The sequence below is a fragment of the Acanthisitta chloris genome, unplaced genomic scaffold (genome assembly GCF_000695815.1).
Source record: "Acanthisitta chloris isolate BGI_N310 unplaced genomic scaffold, ASM69581v1 scaffold13908, whole genome shotgun sequence".
In the NCBI taxonomy this organism is placed as follows: Eukaryota; Metazoa; Chordata; class Aves; order Passeriformes; family Acanthisittidae; genus Acanthisitta; species Acanthisitta chloris.
Genome location: NW_008686567.1, coordinates 122,528 through 143,157, shown reverse-complemented (window position 1 = coordinate 143,157; position 20,630 = coordinate 122,528). Strand labels below are relative to the sequence as shown.

General features: G+C 42.0%; 1 protein-coding gene across 1 annotated transcript in view; it reads left to right on the top strand.

The window, feature by feature from the left end:
• The window catches only part of LOC103807488 (limbic system-associated membrane protein-like), a 147,549-nt gene that overhangs the window by 40,537 nt on the left and 86,382 nt on the right, over positions 1-20,630 (top strand). The gene's annotated exons all lie outside the window — the stretch shown is intronic.

The following is a 20,630-nucleotide window of genomic DNA, read 5'->3' as shown; positions in this document are numbered from 1 at the left end:
TTTACTGTAGTTCTGACAGATGTCCAAAAGTAGAGTGTAAAGAAACAAATATGTTAACCCTCCATGCACATGAGCTTCTGATAGAAGGCCACCAACCTGATCTCAGTTCTGCCCTAGTAACTTCATTATGGTGAGGACTTGGCTACCAAGAGCAAGAGATCTGTGATACAGGGATGAGGCAGCCAGCTATCACTCCAGTCTCACACCTGGATCTCTCTGACTTTGGATGTACTCTTTTCTCTGCATGCTTCTTCCTCTGTATTTTGACCTCAGAGTAGGAGCACTCTGAACTATGGGGTTAGAAAAACTGAAACTTAAAGACAGGTTGAGCTTTGCTTCTTGATATCATCCAGCCTTTATTCGTGGTTTGGCTGACGTGGAAATTTGGGACAGGGTCTCAGTCTGCTGTAGCTGACGTAGGCAGGGAAGGAAAAGTGGGGGAAGGAATGAGGAAAAGAGTAGTGCGGTGTTGCCCACTGTCAGCATTATACTGGATCTTATTTGATGTTTTAATTGAATCCTGAGCATAGCGAGTATGTTCTTAGGAATCTGTTTCCTTCTTTTAATTTTCTGTTGTCTGTGTTTGCAGAAGGAAACTTGGAATTATTACCCAAAATAACTGGAAGTCTTAGAAACCTCTACCTATTTGTTTCTTTCTCCTCCTTCTTCCCACTTTCTGCAATTATATTTTTGGTAGTTTAAGCTGGCGGTATTGCTGATAACATTTTTACCACAGTCCCTGCTCTGAAGGTTACACTAAATAAGGGAAATATCATTAAAACCAAGGTAGTGCTTCAAAGGGAAGATTTTCAGTATTAGCAGTGAGAATGAGGAGCACAGAGGGCTATATGGGGACTGCAAGTAAGGAGGGAACATATTTAATAAGCAAGATATGTTAAATTAGTGCAGTGCCATTTCTTTGCAGTGATTAGAACAGAATTAGTTTTACAAGGGGAGAATGCAGTTGGTTTCCAATATCACCGAAAAATTATTTCCAAAAGTGTGCTGCAATGTGTAAGGATTTACAAAATTCTCCGTTTAAAGTTAATAATAAGAATCATTTAGCTAATAAGAAATGTAGACATACAAACAAAACAATCCTCAAACACTGTTTAGCTTTTCCATATGTCCTGGGAATTAGCTTCTGCTTTCAGTCTGATTTTACCTGCTATTGCTCTAAGCTAAACTTTTCATTTATATGAGAAGAACTGGAGTCAGGAGGATTATGAGCCCCTCTGCTTTTGATTTTTAATAAAAAGCGAACATTTACTTCTGAACAGTAGCAGTGAGAAAGGGAATTAAATCTGAGGAGAGTAGGTTGACCTTTGGGAGTGCAGGCGTGTTCACACACAAAGATTCCCTTGGTCTCTCTTTGCTGCCTGCTCCTTTTGCTGATGCTGCTCTGTGTGCATGCAGAGGTGCATATACATGCTTGTATTAATATTTTCCCTTGCATATGTGTTTTCTTACAGATGATCCCATATGAAGATGTGTGTGTGCCTGTTACATTATTTTTTCTTGTCATCATATTACATGCACAAACTTCTATCACCTTTTCTTATAGCAAACGTTCTTTTAATAACATCCATAGGGTTGTGCTTAACTATTCAAAAGCAAGAACAGGATCTGCAAAAGTGTTTTTTAAAATATTCAAAGGCAGAATATATTTTAGGTCTGTCCTTTTCGTTTCCTGCTTTATTAGTGTGCATTTACAAGCTTTCATTTGAAACCGCAACAGCTAGAAACTCAATGTTACTATTTGAAAGAAAAGCTTGAAAGACCTCTGGTTGATCATCCAACTTTAGAAGCTGGGACATTTGGGGAAAATCCTACCCATGTAGTTACAGAGCACTTATGAATTTGCAAATGTAGGCAATGTCAATGGAAATCAAGATTACAGGACAGATGACTCCACACCAATGTTGTGTTTTCTATTCCTGCTCAGGGTAGGGCTTCCTGACCCACGGTAGGAAGAGAGAAACAACCTTTCCCTTTACACTGGATATTTATGCTCCTGAGACAGCTATCAATGTGCCAAGGTAGTCCTGCTAGTAAGGCAGTAGTGGAGGATTTCCCAAGATAGAATAATACTGGCGGGGCCGAAAGAGCAGATGTACATTATTGGTATTGGCAGAAGCTGAAAAACAACCCATCCCCATCCCCACACTTATAAAAGCACACTTATAATTAAAACCCAACAGATTTATTGCCTCGACTCATTCTGGTATTTATCAAATTATAGCTGTGTGGTACAGAACTATATGGCATGATTTACAGTGGTTGTGTGGAAAGGCATGGCAGTGATTCCCTCCCAGGAGAACAGAGGGGGTTTTGTTCCTATTGTGATAGGACCAGACGTGGTGGGAGAACCTGGGTAATTGCGTGCTTTGTCAAAGCCAACCTCTTTCCTCCTCTGTGTGTGTTTGCACAGATCTAATCACTCTCATCACATCAGACACTCTAATCATTCTGACATTACATATGGGGGAGCAGACATCTAAAGAGCAGGAGCCGCTTTCTTCACCACCATCATCATCATGATTGTCTAACTGTGTTTTTTTAACCCACTGATGAAGCAAAACACACAGGAAATTGAGAGCAGGGATAATGAATTTGGAAACAGGTTATAGACGTTGGCATCAACTAGGAAACAGGTTTTCCCAAACTTTATAACTCTTGTGTTCATTTAAACAAATCAATTTAAGTTTGCATGCAGTGATCAGTAGTTTATAATTTTTGCATTTGTAGAACAACAGGGGAGACCAATGAAGGCAATATAAGACCAGTAAATTGCAGACCCGGCAAAGAGACTGTTAGTCTCATCATGGATGCAGCACTTGCCTCAAATTGTAATGACAGAGAGCAAGTTCAAATCCCACCGGGGGTTCTGTTTTTATTAGAAATACTTCATATCTCTTATTCTCGGTGTCAAATGGATCGCTATGCTTTCAGCACTTAATTATCTTTATCATCCAAAAATACTCTGCCTCTAATGAAAATATTTAAACAGCTCTTCCAGTAGCAAAACATAATGCAAGACCCTGTTGCTCAGAACAGCCTCAGCCTCCTGCGGATGATAGAGTGGGCATGGAATGGGCTATTTCCTCACAGACAACATCCTCATGCAGGACAACACTGGGGTTTGTGAAGACTGGCATTTTAGCCTGATGTAGCTTCACCAGCTGGGGTAACCAAACATGATATGAGAGCTTTTATGCTCTACTTTGTTACCCTCAATGTATTTATGGCGTTCCATGTATTTCCTGTTATGAGGGAGCAGTAAGGAAGGCCTCCTACGACTAATCTAATGCTTGCAGTTTCTTCTAGACTACAAGTGAAGTTTGTATTATCTTGTGACTAAACTGTGTTTTTGCTTCCATTATAGAGAGGGCAAATTCTGCTGATGTTGCTCATGTTTTGCTGACGTTTCTACCCATTTGTTTCCACCCCTGCAAAGTTTTCATCCATACTAGTTTTGCATATCAAAAGCTGACTACATCGGGTCTATTATATATGGTGGGTGGAATGGAATTGTCAAAAGCATCTAAGTGGTTGAGGAGGTTTTGTCTATAGAGGAATCACGTGTGACTGAAGCCTGGATAGTCCTACCTGACCTAATTTGAACTTTAGAGCTGCTGATAGAAGTGAGATGTCAATGCAGAAGGTGTTGGCATGGGCTGTGAATGAGACTGTGAAGTGTCCAGAATGGCTAATTTTCGTTGAAGTCTGTGCCATTGTGCCATTAGTGCTGCTGTTGTCAGTGCCTCCAGCTACTTTAATGCCTTTGTGGCCATGTCAGGTAAATTGTAGTCCTGTCTCCCATTGCAGTGTGTATGCATTGCTTGTACCGGTCCTTGAATCCTGCAAGGGAAGCAAGAAAATGTGGAGACCAAACATAGCAAGGTGCTTTATAATTATGGTCTTGTGGTATATTTGTACAGATGAGAGGGTTTATTTATTGTGGTGAATGTGAGCTTTGGTGGTGCTAATGCTCAGTAAGAGCTCATGCTTCACTTTCCAAACGGAGGCTTCCCTTCTTTGTTAAGAGCAGCACACATGGTAAAATGAATTATTTCTTACAGTGTAGAGTACAATAGGTGCTGCCTCCATTCACTTCTGGGCACGGAGAATACCATGGATTCTGCTGCCTTGCCTTCAGAGTATTATTTCTTGTCACAAAATACAGAGAAAAGGGCATTTTCAGAGCATTTTTGGAACAATTTCAGTCTTAGTACTGTATTACTAATACTGTTTTGTTGTTGCTTCTAAATAGTGTGGCTTTCCTTTTGCTTGACAGCATTTATTTTCAGGGATTGCATTCTGCTTATTGCATGATTATATCCTGATTCTTAGATAATGTACAAACATTTTCATCAAGTCATAACAGGGAAGCATTATTGATACCATTCGGCTTCAAACTGGGGATCAGATTCATTCAAAATTTGTGAAAGCCACCTAATGAATCTGAGCAGAGTTTCAGCCCAGTGACAGATAGATGACTGAGTACAGTCAGCTTCTGCTTGGTTTTGCATTTTTTTTGCTGCAAGCATAAAACATAGCAGTACAAAGTTCTGCTAATCCGTGATGCTAGAAAACACTGGTCAAAATGAGAATCAAACTTGGCAAAAATACCCATATTTAAAGATTTTATTTCTGCACGTTCGGAAACTTTTATTATTCTCCAAAATGAATTGCTGGAAATGATTTGGCAAAATTTGGAATGTTTCAGCACTCTATAGAGCAGCATTGAAGTTTCTTGTCTGTCTGACATGAGCTGGCATAAAGGGCTATATTTACAGCTACCACTGAAAAATGCCAATTAAGTAGTGTACTACTTGTTGAATAATGAAAATGTCCAACAGCATACTCATTAAATGTTCCTAGCAGCTGGTCCAAGTGGTTGTGTTAGGTGTTTAAGCACTTTTCATGCTTGTTCACAGGGGTTTTTTTACAAGATAAGTACCGTCAGTGTGGAAAATCTGCTCTTGTCAGTGGGGAAAACATGCTCTCAGTGTGGTCCTCAGCTATGTGTGTGAGCAGGGTATTCAGTTAGGCTGAGGCCACTTTCATAATTTACCTCTTGATTTAGGTGTTTAGCCTAGTGATATGGTAATAAATGCTAATGCTAGTAGTAATTGCAAACCCCTCCAACTAATCTTGTTGACTACTTGCTAAAATTTGTAGTTAGAAGTGGGTAACATAGCTGTACTTTCACTTCTCAGGTTTGGCTTGAGAAGGATAGAAATAATGCTGGAGAATTGGACGGGTGGTGACGTTTCTACCTCTGGCTTAAAAAAGAGCTTGGAGTAGAGCATACCTTGCTACTCTCTGTCAGCTGACTGAAGCACAGTGACAGGCTATCTTTGGGTATCCTCCTGTGTCACCATGCTGCAGCTTCTGGCACAGGCACGATGGAGATTATGTGCCAGCAATGCAATCCATATGGTCCATGTACCATACAGCCTGGGCTAGCCGGTTTTCTTGGGGTAGAAACACTAAGCTCCTGTCGCTGTCCAAACGTCAATAGTTTTCCTCCTGTGGTGTTGTCCTTGCTCTGTTTCTCTCTATTCGTTTCCCTCACTGTGCTTCTCTCCCCCCTCCACTGCCTGCCCCATTGCTACCTATAGCCCAAAGTTTCTGCTGTGTCTTCATTTCCTCCTTGTAGATCAATTCAACCTGTCCTGCCCAATTTGTGCTGCTGACTGGCCTTGGCTGCCTACGTCCTTGTCACTACTTTGCTGAATTAAAAATTAAACCATGGCAGATGAGAGCAGCAGAGAGGCTTTCTACAGGTTATCAACGGAGTCTATTGACAGTTTCTCATCCCACTACTTCGCATGCCAACTGACAACAGCAAAGGAAAATGGGTCACTTCAGCCAAAATCCTACTAGGTCCTGTTGAGGTGTGACATCAGAAGTGTTTTAGGGTTTTTTCTCCGCTATCTGTAGGAGGATAGCAGCACACAGGCAGACCTCAGTATGCCAACATGATGTGGGATGCACTTCTGAGCCTGTTTGAACACAGGGTTGCTCCGAACTCACATGTTTTGGCTATTACAGTTTAAATTAGCTGAGAAATAGTCTTCAGTTCTGATTTGTTCCAAGTAATTCCTACTGTCTTTCCCTTTGCTGCTTACTGCAAAGACAAGTCAGATTGCTGCATGGTTGGCACTGATTTTGGTGCAGATACTTGATTTTCGAGTTGGTGAGACTACAGAAATATTGCAAAGATTTTCCATTGCAGGGATTCAGGGGCCCAGTAAGTTGATGTAGGAAAGCATTTAGCTGATGATATGGTAAAGGGTTACTAATCTGAGTCAGACTGAGAGTGAGTTTTACAAACCAAAGTTGTGATATGCTGGCATTAACTATTTCCTTAGTCATCCTTTGTTCTCACATCATACATATTATATACATAATATAATATATACATTAATATGATGTATACATTAACACAAATCTTCCAGTGCTGCTATAACAATCAAATCACCTTCCCAGAAAAGGGGACCTGCATGCTGTGAATCTTGGATAGACTGGTGCACTTGCATCCTCCTGCAGGTAACAAGTCTGCAGCGTGGTGAGGCTGGGTGTTTCACCTGGCTAGGAGAAGCATCTACCTACTAAGGTAGGAAACTTGTAATGCTGGAGTTCAATGTCCTCACATACCCTGGTTTCTGAAAAGAAACAGAAAGAAAAACCAGTTTTAGGAGATAAAGATGTTTTACATGGTTTACAGTTTGACCTTAAGATGTTACCAGTGCACCTGAGGAAAGATCAGGTACTTCTAAACGGGCTCTTTGCAGCTCTGTAGTTACGTGGAGCTTTCCTGGTACTGCTGGCAAAAAAGTCCCACTTCCAGAGCAGTGTTGGCTCCTTCAGGAGTGGCAGGAGAAAAAAGTAGCATATGTTTATTTTAGTCAAGCAAGTGAAGAGTGCTCTCCTTGAGCAGCCCAGGGGAGAGATTGAGTGTGCAGAAACCCCAGCATTCTTGCATAGTCACTTTTCTGAGTAGAGCTGCATTTTGAGGATGCAGAGCTTTGCTTGGTGTGGAAGGAACTAAGCTTTCATGCTGCTGCCTCAGCATTCGTACCATCGGTTTGTGCCGAGCAAGTTTTTTTTTCCCACCTTTCTTTTTTCTTTTTCTTTTTTCCCCAGAGTGTTCCATGGGATGTTAGTGACTCTTTAATTATATTGGGAGCTCCATGAGCTATTTTGATGTGTTGTCTCTCTGGCTTTGGCATATACTCTGGGCTGAACACACATGGTCACTGTTGTCTGTCTCTGTCTTACTCTGTCACCACTGAATTTCAAATGTCGCCCTTGGATTTGACACTCTGGGGACTGGCCAGACTTTCAAAATCCTCTCCTGCCTTCAGATACCAGTGCAGGTAATAAAAGGGATTTATCAGCCTGCACTTTTCTATGCCTGTGCCTGTGGGGATGTACAAGGTAAATTCATACCCAGTTCTCATGAGACCTTCTTGCCTCTTTTTCCTTCTAAATATTGTGCAGCACAACTTTATTTTCTTGGGATTTTTTTCCCCCCACAAACTGTACTTCAAGTGCTTACAGAGCAAAACAATTCATGACGGTGGGTAAATGAGTGTATTAAAGCCTCCAGTCAGAGCTGAGAACAGAGCAACAGGGAGAGAGGGCCATGAACAGCCTGGAGCTGGGGAGAGGATGAGGTCTGAGCTTAGTCGGGAAGCAGCAGATATGGCTGAGCTAGCAGCAGGGGAGTTGTACACAGTGGGAGCTGAGGAGGAGCCAGCTCCTGAGCAAAGATAGGTCATTGCACGGAGGGAGAAAGAAGAGCTTGGTGTGGAGTAAGGGAAGAGAATATGGCAGGGAACTCATCTGGAACAAATACAGAGAAGACTTAAAAGCAGAGGATGGGTTGTTTTGAGAAGTGCACTCTGTTAAGGAGTAGGGTTTTGTTGGAACAGCTCAAGCTGCAGAACAGTATAGTATGATTTCTGATACGGAGAGACATTAGTAGACCCGTACAGACATATGTGAGGGAAACTTGGGAGCTGAGTTTAAGGAGAAAAAAAGACATTTCCTTCCCAGAGCCACAAGACACAAAAGCTTTGGAACAACTGTCTTTAGTGGCTGAGCAAGGGTGAGTTTTGGCCTGCTGTATTTCAAGTACCCTTTGGTGGGGACCAGTCTAATGCTGTCCCCCACTGGGCCACTCATGCCAGGGTTTTTCATCAGCACTCCCAGTTTCCCAGATATGCAATGGTTTGCCCGGTCCAGAGGGATTTGGGATTTCAGAGACCAGGACACAGAGGTGTGGCAGCCCGCCCCAGCCACTAGCCAGTTGTTTTCTTTTACCTCTCTTTGCTAAATTGGTGTGATCAAAACATACCCAGGACCTGGGAGTCTAAATAATGGTCTTGTGCTCCCTGTGTGGAGCTCGGTAATATTTACTGAGCCTGACGGCTTCATTCTCCTCTGTGCTGACTGCATTAATGGCGGGCTGCAGGGAGGGAGGGCAGGGATGAAGGATAGCTGAGAGGGGTCTGGGCGACACAGCTAACGGATGGCCTTATTAGAGACACTTTCCTGGGGCCTAAGTGGAGCTTTTTTGTCTGAGTCGGCAAGAAGTGGGTCATTTTGCTGGGCTGTCAGGCCCCTGCTCTCGCTGGAGAGAGGAGGCTGTGACTGCAGCAGCCTGCTGGCTTCTCCCTGCTGTATTTGGCTGGGGGATGAGGTGGTGCAGGGCTGAGAGGGGAGCGAGAGAGGCCATATCAGTAACAGCCCTCAGGGATCCCTTCCTGGAAAATAAAAGAGAATCCAAATAGCTCTCTTATCCTACCCTCCAAGTGAGCAATATTTGGAGGTCAGTAGGGAGGTAACATAGCTGATCCTCCCCCAAGACACTCCCTTCTGCCCAACTTTCATTGCCATCTCTCCCTTCATTGTCTGCATACCCAGAGAGGCAGTGATGCCTAAGGAGGTAGGAGCTTGTGCTGTGGTCCATCTCATCTGTCAGCGATTTTAGAGAGCCTAGTGGCAACTAGGTCTCATTGGTCCTGCGTTCTGCCTGATCCGCAGGGATGCAAGTTTGCTGCAGCTTTCCATGTGAAGTCCTGGCTTTCTGTCTTAAGGTCTTGTTGCTAATGGCTTTGGCTCTGTAGATACCTGCTTCTCTCTGTTGTATTGGCCTAAATGGGGGAATATCACATAGGTAGTCTGCCCTGCCCATCCTCTGCATCATAACTGTGTTGATGGATCATCAGAAAAAATGCAATATTAGAAGCAAACATGCACCACAGGGGACTGCTCTGAGGGTATTTCCAGCATGGAAGGAAGATCTTGTAAGAATTTACAGATCAATTTGACCAAAGTTGAAAGCAGAGATAGTCCACAATGTGATGTATGTTTTTTTCAGCACTTTCCCAAAATGCAGCCAGTGATGCTTGTGATGGTCACCAATTCTAGGGCAATACTGGGTTTTACCAGTTAGCCATGGGAAGGAGCTGGTGAAAACAGAGCAAATACTATGTCAATCTTGCCTTAAAGGAGCTGAGAAATGGAGGGAATGGTTTGGGGACTACTTTTTTGTTCATACTCAGAGAGGGCCCACTGCTGCATTGCACTGGCTTCCCACGTAGACTGACATTATGTGAGGGGTAGCTGAAAAGGGTGTTACAGTTGGGGTAAAAATTCTCATGCATATAATTTTGTTTCATGAAATGTCATTTCTCTTGGGTGTATCTGGCTCAGTACACTGGAGAAAGGCTGTGATAAGATGCTTTTGAGGGAAAATGCAGATCCAAGTGAAATGCTAACATCAGACACAGGAGTAAAGAGGAAAATTTGTTACAAACAGGGAGTTACAGGCTTGTGCATCTTTTTTAATGTGGTGGAGGTGAAGAGAAAGGACTAGTACCTGACCTTCCCTGCTCTCCATCTTCAATAGCTTTGTTTTCTGAGATCATCTTCTGCACAGGCTAAACTGTGCTAATCCTCAGAGTAAACTCTGCAGTTTACATTCCTGTGAATCAGGAGGGAATGCAGAAAGCCAGTTTAATGTAGATTTATTTCTCCTATCCCCTTTTTGTACTCCCAGGAAGCATATCAGATTCTTCACATGCACTGATTGGGAGGGTGTATGGGCAGGGCTACACACCAGAAATTCAGGAGAGGTAGTGGCAGGAGCCATTGGCACTGCTCAGTCCTTAGTCCAACTTCTCTGTGGTTTGCTGCACACAGGAACATTGGAGTTGCCAGTCTGGGTTAGACAGATGTAGTATCTGGGCTCCAGTAATTGCCAAATAATTCAGAAAGGTGTAAGAAAGCCACACCATAACAGAATTACCTGTTTGCAGTAGATATTTCTTTTCTGTCTGAATGAGGTTAATGACCACATTATGCCTGCCAGTATGAAAGTTTATAGTCCTTTATCAAACAGAGATGATGACTCTGTTGTTGCTATAAATACTTTTTTTCCTATTTTTAATTATTTTTTTAAATATGCAACAGTAAGTTGCAAAAGTGAATTTTACATAATGTGAAAAAGTCTTTGGGCAAAAAGAATTTGTGAGCACTTCTGTCATTTGCTCTACAGTATGTCTATAAAGATGTTGCAACTGGGAAGGATGGTTATTGTTTAAAAAACACAGAAATCCATTGCTTGATCCTCCAAGCAATCAGCATCCTATTGCTGATTGCCATATCCTTGTGGCAGTAACGAATTAATGATTCCGTTTAGATTAGGTCTTTACTGCGCACGTGATGCACTGAGAGCACAGCTAAATTGGGTTGGATGTAGTAAGGATTGCTGAGTCTGTACTCAAGCCTCCTTGGGCTGCGATCTTGTCAGAGCTCATAAGCTGAGCCAAAGGATTTGATTAGGTGGCTGGGTCTTTGGGCAGGGTGTTGGGAATGAGCTTAGGCTCTTTAATAGCAAAGTCTCAACTCACCCATACCTGCAGCTGGATTTGCAGGGCAGTCAGGACCTGTGGAAAAAGCTGGCAGGTGATCAAGCTGCCAGTTTACTCGGGCCCCCACACAGTGGGATGTCAGGGAAGTCTGTCGCTGCCCCTTGCACGGGTGGTCATTTGCTCAGTGACAAAAGATGATCAGCAAGAGTAATTCAAAGGGTGACCTGCAGCTCTTCAGAACCAAACAAAACACCTGCCCCTGAATGCAATGTGGTGACAAATGCGGCACCTTGGGGACTAGTCTAGCTGAATGGAGCTTGTCCAAATCCCCCGGGACAAGACTTGGATCCCAAAGAGCCAAACTGGTGGCCTCCCTTCTCAAGACAGCAAGGCTTCCCTTGGTGGCTCCACATCCAGGTGGTGATTGGATCTGGCCCTTTTTAGCTTTTGACACAGACATGCTCTCTCTTCCTGGCATTAGGCCCTCAATTAGCCTCTTCTATTTCTGATGCTCTGAATTTGCATGGTGAGAGCTGGGATTAAGGACAGGCAGTCTTAACACAGCTACTATTAATAAATAAGGAAGATTAGGAGCTTTGTCAGTAACATAGTGCTTCCTCCTTCGTTTAATTATTCAAAAACACCTCGTGTTTAACCCTTCACCCTCTGAATGAAGTAAATAAAAAGAAGTGAGATTATTGAAGATAAAGTTTAAATTAACTTGCTGTACTGTGGGTCAGGTAAGAAAATTCTGTCTCCTGTAATTGACTGATGCTGGTGCTGGCTTCTGCAGGAGTGTGAAAAAAAATCTTCTGCTCCCTTTTTTACATAAATACATTTTTATATCAGGTTGGGAATATTTCTTTATGTGTTTGGGGACTGCTGTTACCTACTTACAAAGCACAAGTAGCAGCAGGGAAAATTTCTTTCCTATCAGCAGGCCACAGTTCATCTCTAGAGGGACCACATTTGGAATTAAACAAGGAGTGAAATTTTTATGGCCCACTTTTCCTCAGTGATACTGCCAGAAAGAAGGATGTCTAATGGACTTTTTGAGGTGATCTTTGGGTTGAGGTTTTCATCCCAGTGGGAATTGTACTGAGACCTTCTAACTCATTTCATAGTTGTTTGTCTAAGAGGCATTAGTACCCAGTAACTAGGTACTGGGAATGCATTCAAGCTGCAGGGACCTCAAGGTAAAGAAGTACTTCATCCCATTCCTATGCAGTTAAATTCCCTTGGGATGTGTATCTCCAAGTGTGACTACAACAGTTTCCAGATGTTTCATATCTGCTCATGCTCTATAAAGAATGATGACTAAATTGCAGTTTAGTGACCTTAGAGATATAAAAAGGGGGAGGGGGAGAGGTGGCTGGCAGAGAGCTTTACAGTAATGGGATCTTTGCCAGTATCATTCATGCTTGAGTCAAGGACTTTCATTTCCCAAAAAGAACTGGGGATTAGCACAGCTTCTGCAGCCTGCCCTGCAAACAGACATGTGCTCTCCACAGATATTGGTTGTGTGTCAGTGTTCTGGGGTCACTTCTCCATGTAGGGTTAATGAACATAGCAGAGATGGAGCTGCTTGGTCTCAAAAATTCTGAAGTCAAAGGCAGCAGCTCTTAAATCTAGTATGATCTACTTGCCTTCCATGCTTCTGGCCAAGGTGGACTCTGCAGTGTCCTGGTGCAGGCCAAAAAGCCCAGATTCGGTATCCTTCCATCTCAAGCTCTAGGACTGGCACCTGGAGCATTGTATTAATTGTTCTAGAGTGGATGTAGTTTTTTGTCCCATGGAGCCTTTGGACTCAATGTCATTGCTAACAGGAGTAGGCAGAAACTACAATCACCATAATTTGGCTTGGGGTTTTATTGTTGTCTTTTACTTGGATGCACTTGCCCTGTGTTCAGCATTTTGGGATATCAGAGATGCTGCTTCCCACCTCCCTGAGCTGTTCTTAGGAGCCTGTGTAATGTCTGGGCTGTTTGTTTTTTCTTGTGACCTAAGATCAATAGGTTGTGCTGTTTCCAAGCGATCTGCTGCTAAATGGCTCTCTGACTACATCTCTGGTTTTTATTCCTAAGCAGGCCTGCAAATCTCTGGGCATGTGAAGGCACATTTGCTTTGAGGAAAGCCTGCTGTACATTGCCTGTTTCAGAGCAATTTTCATCTAGGAGATTAGCAGAGCAGCACAGGGACATCTTAATGTACAGTTGCACACTCAGAGGTGGTTTGCCAGGGCATCTATTCTAGTTTCCAGGTTTAGAAGGTGCTTGCAGCAAATAGTCTTTGCTGGTCACTTAACACTGACTATTTCTGTAAATGTTCTGGCCAGTGAACTTATTCAGTAGAATAGTTCCAGAAAGGAACATAGCTAGAGTGAGCTAAATACATAATTTAAAATATTATTTACTGATTTCCTTGACCAGCATCTTGTACTGTGTTTTGTGTCATTCTTATCCTTGTAATGGATTATCTTGGTCTCCACAAAACACATGATAGGGATGTATTTTTGCTGTTGGAAAAGTCTCAAGTGACAGAAAGGATGAACTCCAGATGAGCAATGTACTTTCATCCTCATATTTTCTCAGCCTGTACAAACTCCTCCTGCTGTTTTTCCTCCCTGGAGCTGTGAAAGTTCCGGATGCTGAGACCTGCTTTCTCTTTTGCCATGTCAGAAGACATCTACCCTGCCATTGAGGACTGTGGACCAGTATTTTTTTGACACTGCTTCTCCTTGCAAATGACCTGCAAAGCCTTAGCACTAGGCTGTGAATTAAATGTCCTTTGTCCACAGATCTCGCCTTCCAGAGACCCTGCTGGGAAGGGCCAGAGTTGATAACACAGTGGACCAACCAAAGTGTTTGTTAAGCTCAGGGTGAAAGACTTGAGGTGCAAGGGCCAAATGAGCTTACAATAATTTGTGTAAGCGTCGATTTTGATTATATGTCCACTGAAGAACTCCTCTTTTACCTTAACCCCCACGTTGTCCCCAAGGGATTAATCAAGCCTAGTTGGAGCAGGGAGGGAATTCCCTTTGGTTAGGAAAATTATAACATTTTCAGACTTTTTCCCTGCTTTTGAAGAACACAATCAGCAGGTGGATAACAGCTATAAGAAAAGAAACTTGCTTTTGGAATAACTTGAGAGTGTAACAAAGAAAAGGGCTTTTTCATTTTCACAGAAGTGTGATGATGATAGGACCGCTTGCTGTGGGCTTTCATTCTGTCCGGGATGAAACTATTAAGAGAAGCCAAACACACACATGCAAGCCCCTTTGCTCTGAAAGCTCCCATGCTCTCTGTGTGTGCTGCTGCTGTCTGAAAGTATCATTTGTGTACTGCTCTATTTCAAACACATCTCCTTTTTGCTCTCTCTCTCTCTTTGTCTTTGGAAAATGTTAGGGCACTGAGCTGAGCAGGCTGATGGTGCCAGATATCCTTTGTACACCCACACAGAGACTTAGAAATAAACATCCCTGCTGTGACCTGGAAGCTTTCTCTCCTTAATATCCTATGGGCACACACAGAGCAAGTGGCAAGAGCAGTCCTTAGGATGCTCTCTATACCTTTTGTTTGATGTGCAGGTTTGTGTACAGTAAATTAAGACTCATGCTTGGAGAGTGCATCTTTTCATATAAGAGGGTCATCTTGTAAGTGGGACAGGTCAAAGAATCTCATGTCCCACACTAAGCAGCTTTGACCCATGTAATGCACATCAGCCTGTCGCTCTTAATTTGAGAGACTAAATGCTATATTGATAATCCTACCTTTCTTTTTCTCCTTCTCCTCTTTCTAAATATAACCATGTATCTCTGGCTCTTGACTGTGAACTTGAATCTACCTCACTCCATAGATTAATCATAAATATGGATATAGATAACAGAAGGTTAAGGGCAAGGCGGGGAGGCTAAGCAACTCTGCTTCATTTATCATTACTGCAGTGGATGTTTGGGGGGGTGTCTCACCTGTCCCAGCTTCTTTGAGACTTTTCAAGCAGTATCAAGAGCAAAGGTATTAGAACAAACAGGTCACAAATGCACTAATTTTAATCTTCCCATACTGGTTAGCTCTGTCTGAGCAAATGACTCCCAGATGCTCTATGCATTCTTGGGTGAGTAGAAAAAAAAGTATGATAATTTTTAGTCAGAATGAGATTTTTACTGAGATGCAAAGAGCAGACCCTTCAATTTCTGTATGTCACCAGGATGTGCAAGGGTTTTCGAAGGAGCTGATCAGTTGCTGACAAGTATTTTTAGAAAGTCATTCAAATTGAGGTAAGAGTTTTGGAAAATTGTAAAGGTGCAAGGTTACATTCTGGAAATGAAAGATGAGGGATTTTCTTTTTTGCATTGGGCAAGCTGAATGAAATATGGATTAGAAGTAGTAAAAACCCCCTGCCAATACTTCTGAAAATATCAAATTGAAGATGAACAAAAAAGTCCTTCTTTGTCATTCTGAGCAACGTGGACAGGACTGTTATGTACCAGGTGCAGGCTCTGCTGACATGCAGCCTACTGTTTGGTGCAACACACTTTAAGGAAGATGTAAACAAGCAGGAGAGAGCCCAGAGGGGAGCAGCAGGCTTTCCAAGAGGCTGAGCAAACAGGACCTGCACAAGAAGGTTAAAAGAACTAGAGCCATAAAAATTTACTTGCTCTAAATGGGGAAAGCAAAGAGAAACATAAGAGTCCTTGTTCCTATAAATTGTTCTTTTAAAAGTGGTATTGATCTGTTGTGCTGCAAATCCCCAAGATGAGGAGTAATAGGTTAAATACTAAGAAGACTTTCTAACTGTAGGACTAGCAATGTACTGGAAAGGGTTAGCGTAGGTGGGAGGATGTGGAGCTTCTTTCATTAGAGCTTCTTCAAACCGTGTAGGCAGATATTCTCCAGGAATGGAGTGGGCTAGACCAAATGATGTTCTTGAAGTCCCTTCTGGTTCCACCTTGCTGCAATTTCTGTGATTCGACACGGTCAAACCAATCTGACTTCCATATAAGCTGGGTGTCTTTTTTTTTCACCCTGCTAAAATTACTCTAGTCTGAAAGAGATGAGATAACAGGAAAGGAGTAAATTTCATGTAAGCAAACTTTTCTAAATGCTTGTTAGATTTGTTTCTTTATCCAGTCTCTTTTAGGAGATTATTAAGGAACAAACTTGTCATTGGATATGAGATAAAGCTGTATCATAAATAAAGTAAGAAGAAAAGCAAAATTTACTGAATAAACAGAGAGGGAATATATAGCTGGTTCCCAGCATGAAAAGATGCCACAGCTCAGTGGATGTGTCACTGAGCAGTATTATGTCTAGTGTTTAATATGGATTAATAACCCAAAAATGGGAAGAATACATAGAAGGAAAAATGTGTAGATAATACAGCATGTTTAGGTTTCCCAAGTCTAGAAGAGACACTGAGGAGGTCTGGCAATGAGCTCTCTGAGGCAATTTGCAAGTGTCATAAGAGTAAATGAAATACAGTATGGCAAAGGCAAGGTGATGCACTCAGGAAACAACACATTAGAATTAGTCATGCTCGTTTCTGGGTTCTAAAATAATTGTAACCACTCAAAAGAAAAGAATGAAGAAAAAAAAAGGCATGTCTGAGCAACTCAGTGAAAACATTTGTTCAGTCTGTAGTGATGGTGAAATAAAAGCATGCAAGATGAGAGAGTGCATTAAGAAAGGGGTAGAGAATAATAGATAAAATAATACAGTACTATTATATAAATTGATGGTACGTGCTCTCCTTGTACACTCTATTCAGTTTGCTCACCCTATCTCACAAAAGGAAATAACAGAAATAGAAGAATGACCAGAGAAAGGGAACGAAAATGACTGGAGTCTTTTAATAGCTTCTTCATAAAGAATGATTAAAAAGAGCAACACTGTTTTCTTGAAAAAAGACAAGAAGCATTATGGCAAAGGTATAGAAATAGTCACCACAGAAAAGAAATTCACTCAGCTGTTCCTATTTACTTTTCATTTTATTAGAACAACAACAGGGGAAGCAATTACATGAAAAAAACCAAACCACTTTAAGTCCCTGAAGAGGAGATACTCTTTTACAAAATACCTAATTAACATATGGAACTTGTTGCCACCAGATACCTTTGAAATCAGAAACTTAGTAAGAGCTCAGTAAGATTCAAAACAGACTCCTATTTGGATACTGCTAAGATTCACAGATGAAACAAGGAAGATGTGAAGATACAAAACATTGGAGGAAGTATTAACCTAAGACATGAGGATGCAGGGGGTCTTGAATTTTTTCATTCCAGAGTAAGAAAAAAAATAAATCAGCAAGTGGCTTGAAAGTAAGAGACAATCTTTCTTTGCACACATTTTGAATGTGTGGCCAGTACTGGGTATTTTGGTAGCTTTCCCCAGTACATGCCTTTTGCAGAGATGGGGTGTGAACGGTGAGGCTTTAGTGTTGTGGTATCTGTTTTTTGAATTGTGGTCTTTGAACAGTTTGGCAATAAAGCAGGTGCCTTCCAGTTCTGATTCTGCCACTGACTGTTTTTTTGGGGTGTTTTACATCCTCTCTTCTACTTTGGTTTACCTGTCTGAACATCAGGTAGGTGCATTGGTGCAGCCTTGTGGTTTAGGACACGTCTGAGGCTTAATCAATTCCTGTTTGTGAGTCACTTGAATGTGCTGAGATGAAGTGTGCTGTTGATACCTATTCATCGAAAAAGCATTGGCAGTATGATAGGCTGCAATGTCACGATGTTCCTGCACTATTTTAGATGTGGCTGGCCCTTGAAAGAGGCAGTCGTGTCTCCTCCACTCAGGCACACATTCCCCTTTCTCCTGTCACCCTGTAGTTATATGGCCATACCCACAGTGCTCAGGACCCTGCTCATGGGTCAGGATCTCCTTTGCAAGACATTGTAAAAACACAGATTAAAAATGTGGTGTCCTCCCCTGCCTACTCTATTTGTGCTAGCTCCTATGTAGCAATATTCTTCCTTCCCCAAATCAGTTTTGATAACCATTTGTGCCATCCATGCTCAAACCTGTCCCTGTGCCTCAATGCCTTGCCTTTCCTGTCTGTATTAGTCTCAGTCTAGAGCAATTCCTTGGTATGTATGTCTTTTGTCAAGTACTGAGTCAAATCCAGATCCCATCTTGTAATTCATGATTTGGGAATAGGCTAGGAAATACTGGTCTTGTTTTTCAGGAGAAGCAAACACAAATGTTTGATTTTTTTTTTCTCATAGGAAACTTCTTTAGCAGAATAGGGAGAGGAAAGTATAAACTGCATACCTGCAATGTAGGCAACTCCCCCTCACCTAGATGCCAGTCATGCAGTATGCTATGCATGATGCACAAATGCATACATCCTTTTGTTTTTCACTGCAGCTGTGATTTCTCTATATGATGACATGCACATCTTTGTGAGGGTGTGTTCCCTTCATTCCCCAGTGTCCCATCTGACAAGATTTGGGGTTTCAATGGAGCACACATTTACAATTCCCAATGGACAAGCTTGTCTTAAAAAGCAATTTGAGTATTTAAATACAAGGCTGTGGTTGAAATCTGCCCCAAGTGATAGAGGAATGTTTAGTCACCTTACTAGAGCATAATCTTAGGTAGCACTTGGTTGGTACTTTGTATTTCCTGAGTGCTTTACAAATATCAAGTAATCCTCAGGTACCAGCACACCTCATCCTTTGTTGCTTGCACTAGGAGTTGAGCATCAACTCACTGATCCTAAATGATTTACTGTCAGAGCTAGCTGTGCTAGGCTGCCTTCTAGGGCATCTTCAGCCTCTCTCCCCTTCATGACCAGGGAGGGGGATTGCTGCATTCTTACCTTGTGATGCCCTCTTAATACCTACCATAAACTGAATGATCATTAAACACACAAACAAAACACCACACACCTCATTTTCAGGTAGGAAAACTGAAGGAAGGTTTGTATCAGGACTGGACTTTATAGGTGTTTTCATTCCAAGTTACGTCCACACTTCAGCTGGACCACATACCTTACACTGAGCAAGTAACAATTCGGATCACCAAGCAGAATATAAAGAACACAAAGTATAAAGGAAGGAGAACTGCATCTCCCACTGCAGTGGCAGGGAACTGATTGGCTCTAGGGAGATACTTCTCTTCCTGCCCATCAAAAAACTGCCCCTCCGATAGATAGACTCCAACCAGCAGAGAGCAAATCATGATTTAGATTTTTTCCCAAAATCAATTAGACTCCTCCAGTGATAGAAGCAATTTGTGTGACTTTTAATCTTTTGCTGGCTCAGCCTGATCAGCAGTTTTTGAAGAATGTGGAGCCAATGTCTCTGCTAATCCAGGTAAATCAGCCATATCTGGAGACAGACAGACAGAGAGGGAAGGAAGGGAAGCTATTAAAACCAAAGAAGGCCCATTTCAGGACTAAAAGGCATCAGTGAGGTACCTGATTTATAGGAGGAGAGTTGCCTTTCAGTCATTTTTAATGGAATATTATTAAAGGAAAATCAGGAGCTGTGAAACCTTTTGTGTCTCATCTCCTAATGTATTTATTTCTGCAGCAGGGAACCCTGTTAACCCCACCAGGTAATGTATTCCTCGGCTGGCACGGGTGGCAAGGTTGTCCCCTAGAAATTTTATTATGGAACAAACTCAGTTAAATATTTGCACATGAAAAGACTGTCTCAAGGTTTCAGGGGTCTTAAATTTGTTTCCAAGGAAAGCTGCCTAGTAGAGCTGCTGAATCTTCCTGCATGTGGGTATCAAATACCATAATTTTCACATCTCTCTGACTTTTTTTCCTTTGTCAATGCAAATGAGTTTAGATAGATGACTAGATGGATGTTTGCCTAAAGCAATGTCAGGCTCTGGGCAAAGTTTAGGTCACACTTCTGAATTGCTTTCCCATAATTTTTCCAACTGGCTAATAGTTGAGATTGTCATCATTGTAGGGAAGGCAAGTTCCACATTGTGACACACAAGCCTTAATCCTATAAACAGTTCAGCACGTATTTAATTTTTGTGCTGTGAATAGTCTTACAGCAGTTGCTGATAATTCTCACAGATGGCTATATTGAAATAGCAACCTCAGATTTGACTGATGTGAAAGACTTGGCTTTTTCATGATACCAAGAAGGACTCTACAGTAGTGAAGATGGCTGTTCTATGTGTCCTTTCCTTTCTTCTTTCTTGCTGTCCATCCCTTCTTAACTCCTCCTCAGTAATACTTTCTAGTGCATGCTGAAATACTGACTAAGTTGAAAAACCACTTTTTCATTGGATTTCCAGTTGGATAGCACTGTTTGCCTCAGAGAAGGTTCATAGAGGTATGCACCATTTTGGCTTACCATTTTTGGTCAAAGGAGTCTCCACAAAACTGGAAGTGTTTAGCTATTGCATGAAATAATGAGCCATGTGCCTTCAAAGCCTCTGTGGGTATAGATTGCCTAGTTGCATGTACGCATCTTTACACTTTTCTGTAAGGTGTTTCCATCAAAAGGAATCACCCCCTAGGGTCATTTGTTTAAGCCAGAACAGGGGCACAGTGGGAAATATGTTTACAGTCAGATGTTACCACCTCAAAAAAAGGAGAATCAGTAAAAACACAATTTTGATTTTATAAGATCAAAAGAGATAACATCCTGCTGCTTTCCTTTTTATTGTAGTAGGCTTTCTAAGCAGGCTTTGTTTAAACAGGATGAAAGTAGCTATAACCAAATTAGGCAAAATCTGATAGTAGCCTGGTGAGGAAGGTGTAAGTTGC